Below are 5,298 nucleotides of genomic sequence, written 5' to 3' on the forward strand. Positions count from 1 at the left end.
ACTCCTGCATTCATCCATTAAAGTCAGTTTCACAAAACTTATAGTTTTCAAAAAAAAAAATAGAAAAAAAAGGATGAAGAAAGAGAACAAGGGGACAAAACCTGAAAGCTATACCTCTCATTCACCAATCCCTAGACCCCTTCTCTACCCATGCCAACCATCCTCAAGAAATGATTAAAATTTTTTGAGGGAGAGACAACTACAGGACATCCTGTAGCAACTTGTCCCACAAAACAAAAAAATCACAGGTTGCAGTCAACTTCAACATGGAGATCTAGAGGTCAAAAAAGCTCCTCGAGAGCTTAGCAATAGCATCAGGATCATCAACATCACCATCCAGTACCTGCACATCAAGGAAAAACATCAGAGGAAAAAAGAAGAGGAGAACAACGCATGCAACAAATACAAGCAAGGACTTCACTCTCCAATAAACATCTACAGGAAGGCCGAGAAGAAGATACAAGAGGAAATATGATGGAGAAATGGGTAAGATATTCTTTAGGAAGTTTTATATAGGTCCCCCAACACCTGCACATCAACATCAACTCAACAGCAACATGCATGTCTCTCTAACAACCATCAGGTAGGTACAGGTATGTAATATTTTTGACCTCTTCTATTGAGCATATTATAGTTAGAAATTTGTTGTCAATGCATGATAGATGAGGTTTTAAAAGCTAAGGATGGGTCAGCAGTCTCAGCCGCCTTCAACTAGTTAATTGTAGCTCACTCCTTCACTCATGCAATGTTGAAAAGTAAAATTATGAAGGGTGATGATTTCAAAGAATGAGGACAACAATTAAAAGAAGAAATTTTTGCAAAGGCCAAGTCACCACAACACTCCAAGCCGTCCATCCACTTCATATTCACTATTTATTCATCATTCATCCATCCCATTTCATTCTTGAAAAAAACAAACAGAGCATCCTCTCCATTTTCAGAAACCCGCACTACTCCCTTTGAGCCCTAGCATCATTATCCAATCCCTCTTCATCATTTCTCATCACTCCCATATAGTTAGAAGACCCTGAAAGATGAGGAATGACTACTACAAGAAGGCAGAATGTTGCTAAAAGAAGGAAGAAATGAACAAATTATGCTAAACCCCAAGATGATGTAGCTTAAAAGAGACCTAATCAAAACAAAGAAATCCAAGGCCATTAGGCAGTCATCTAGGCCACAAGAGAAAAGAAGAAGGCAACAAAAGGAAATGAGGCATTCACCATAAAAAAAAAACTCAAATTGCAGTGATGAAAACATGTTTTCCAAGAGGTCTCCAATCTCTTTCTAGCTTTTTTCCAAGGCCTAAAAATGGGAAAAAGGCATGGGAGTCAAGTTGAGGGCCTGTCCTAGGCTCAGAATATCATTTATGCTCAAAAAGGGTTTCTTGTAGTTTAAACAGGGTTTTCTGTAGGTTTCCTATAGTTTTTACAAGTATTACTACATGATGTCCTAGTTCTCATCTAAAGATCGTTTGAAGGTTTTAGAGGTGTCCAAATGGTGGAACAAAGTAGTAGAAGGCTGATAAGGATATGTAAGACCTTGCTAAACTAAAAAATATTCAAGAACCTATCTTGAATAAGGGCAAGAAAGCAAGCTTCAAAACATTAGGTTATGGTACAAGAACAAACTCCTTTTTCAAACACTTGTCACTCTTGTTATCACTCGTGAAATTTGAGGCTATAGAATCTCTAAAGAATCATGGAGAAAAATATAGTAAATTTAAAAGTGTTTTACAACTTATAATCTCAAAATTAAAAGAAATGAACTCATCCTATCCTCCTCATAGAAACTAGTATACTCCATTGAGAGCATGACTTATATACCTAATGGACAAGAAAAAAATAAACATAAAAGACAAGATTGCTTCAAACTCTGGTGAAAACCATCTACACCTCAATCGGGGATGACATAAGTTTTAGCTAAATTATTATGGATACAGAAAAGCTACTCTGCAAAATAATGATAATATTAAAATATTATTCATCTAAATTTAAGGAGAACTAATTAGAGGATAAAAAAAAGATATTATAAGGAGGTGATCAAATCTAATCTAAAAGGTAAAAATTATCTCTTTATTCTGGTTGGCATAAAAACAACATTAATAAAATAAGAACAAACTTTTAGAGTTTCAAAGTGAAGTGGGGCATTCAACAATAAAACATAGTGAGTAAAAAGAAAATCATTATCTTTGTAATACTTACCTCAAAGCTTATCATGAACGTGGGTGGGGAGGATCCTAGTCATTCCACCCAACAAACCAAGATAAGAATATATATATATATATATATATATATATATATATATATATATATATATATACGAAAATTAAAATTATTATATTATTTTTAGTTTTGTATAATATTTAATTGGGTTTGAGTATTACCAACATAGATCCATTTTAACTCTGAATCTACAAGGGTTGAGAGAGACCAAATATCTGAAGATGCAAACTCTATATTTTTTTATTTTCACTAGTTTTATATAAAATATACATAATATTTCATTTAGGTTTCACATCCTCCACCCTTTCGAAGTTGAATACACACACACATAGAATTATTTTTGTTATTAATATTTCTAAAATTTTACATGTCCTATCGTAGACTAGGTCATAATCGAGGGGATTTAAACCTTAGATCTCTGAGTTACCACATACTCACATTACTTTGATCACCAATTGAACTATAGTTACCACAAACTCACATTACTTTGATCACCAATTGAGCTACCCCTGTGACCTCTAGTTCTAGAGAGAGAGATAGAGGGGATATATATATATCTTTTACTCAACAAGCATATTTAAATATTTGATTTACTACCAACATTAATATTTTTTAAATATTATATATCAACTCTATATTAAGAATGATAAATTACACACCTTGTGAAAATATAAGAAATAAATAATTCAAATTACTTTATTTTTATCTATATAAAGTTTATATAAAATTATGTTATTTAACATGGACGTTGAAATATTTTATTTATGGTTGACACTAATTTGTTTGTAATCCATATATTTTTCTCTCAAATATTCCATGTCCACTGAATCACACATCATATAATATCAATAATATTATTTTTACATGCCATTTTTTCACCTCCATATTAAGTAGCTAATTATCTCTCTAGTACATTAATTTTTTGTTTTTCAGGTTTCAATTACTTTATCTCTTTATTATTTATAGCTGACATTACTTTTTTTTAATTATTACTTTTTTTTAAAATTTGTTAATGTAAATATCATTTTATTATTTTAAATGTAGTGTTTTGTGACAACATCTTCCTCATTAGGCCCCTCTCAACGCAACACATATTAACATTAAAAATAATGTATAACTGTTACGTTTTCTTTTAATGTTAAATTATGAAATACGTTTAACTACTTTCAATACAATAATATACGATATTTAAAATTAATGTAAATTATTTTAACTTGATATGTACTCTATATATATAAACTCATTTTTTTTTTCTTTTAAATACATCTATATTTAAATGACACAATTTATATATTTAAATGATACAGTTTAATTACTAGACAAAATTGCTTTTTCTTGAATTTGACAATACAATTTTGGGCTAGATTGTGATTTCTTATTGTCTCAAATGTTTTTTTGAATACATAAATACAGAACACCCAAAAAATATGGAGGACTTACTTTGTAAATTAAATAGCTCAAACTTATTATTCTTAAAAATATCTATACGATTTTGGCAAAAAAATGACGGAAAAGTACTAAAAAGAAATAATTTTGTCTATTAATTAAACTATATTTATTTAAAATATCATTTAAAATTAAAATAAATATATACATCTCTAAAATATATATATATATATATATATATATATATAGTAAATAACATTATTTTTTTATACTAATATATCTCTAAAATATATACTTTAATTAACATTATCGCTGGGTAGTATTATAGAGATGATATAACATAATGTCTTGTAAACATTTTTACTGGGTCAAAATAAAATAAAAATGAAAATAATTCTGAAGCTACCAAGGGCCTAAAGGGATCAATTCTCTTTTCACTCGTTTGCATATTTATAGATTTAATCCCTTTAGACCCTTGGTATAACCTGAGTGTTAAGATGGTCCATGATGGTTTTGTTATTAATTATAATTATAATTTTTTATTTATTTTATTTTATTTTTAGTTTTATGTAATTAGATTAAGTCAAAATGTTTTATTGATAATTATCATTTGTTGAATTGAAGCTTCTGTGATCCATAATAGTTATAAGTAGAACTTCGGCGTAAATCACATTTAGAAAGACCTTTGTCGACGCGTTTCGAATCTTCAGCACAAGTTGAAGAAACAGATCCAGCAACTAGTGTGGTTCATTGTCAAGACAAGTTGAAGAAACAGATCCAGCTATTGCATGTTATATAGTGTGAGCAGAGCCTCCAACGGCTATCTTGACCAACGGCTAATTTTGACTTAGGGACCAGGGTCAAAAAGTCATTTTGATAATTTAAGGAAGTTAGTTATATTCGGTGACCATACCTTAAATATATATATAAAATAATTTTAATTGGTATTAATAGTTAAAAAGGAATCTTTTGATAAGTAAAAGTTATAAGTTATTTTAATTTAAATGGGATTTAGTTATATGGAAGACTTTACTTTTAATATATATAAGGTAATAGTTAGTTAGAATGTTTATAGGACATTACAACATCTCTACCATATTGAAGTTAAGATGAATCTAGGATGGTTTTGTTATTAATTATAATTATAATTTATTTATTTTATTTTATTTTTAGTTTTATGTAATTTGAATAAGTCAAAATGTTTTATGGATAATTATCATTATTAATATTTTTATTTTTATATTTTTTGACGGAATTAAAATATTTACAGGACATTATAATATCTCTACCATATTGAAGTTAAGATGGATCTAGGATGGTTTTGTTATTAATTATAATTAAATATGATTATAATTTAATTTATTTTATTTTATTTTTAGTTTTATGTAATTTGATTAATTCAAAATGTTTTATTGACAATTATCATTATTAATATTTTTATTTATTTTATTTTGACGGAGTTAAAATGTTTACATGACATTACAACATCTTTACTATATTGAAGTTAAGATGGATCTAGGATGCTTTTGTTATTAATTATAATTTTTTTTATTTTATTTTTAATGTTATGTAATTTGATTAAGTCAAAATGTTTTATTTATTTTATTTTGACGGAGTTAAAATGTTTACAAGACATTACAACATCTCTACCATATTGAGATACAGAGTGTCTCTCTAGGTAGTTACT

Source organism: Pinus tabuliformis, chromosome 6 (genome assembly GCF_031772625.1).
Source record: "Pinus tabuliformis cultivar Carrire ecotype Pingquan chromosome 6, CPIR1, whole genome shotgun sequence".
Lineage (NCBI taxonomy): Eukaryota > Viridiplantae > Streptophyta > Pinopsida > Pinales > Pinaceae > Pinus > Pinus tabuliformis.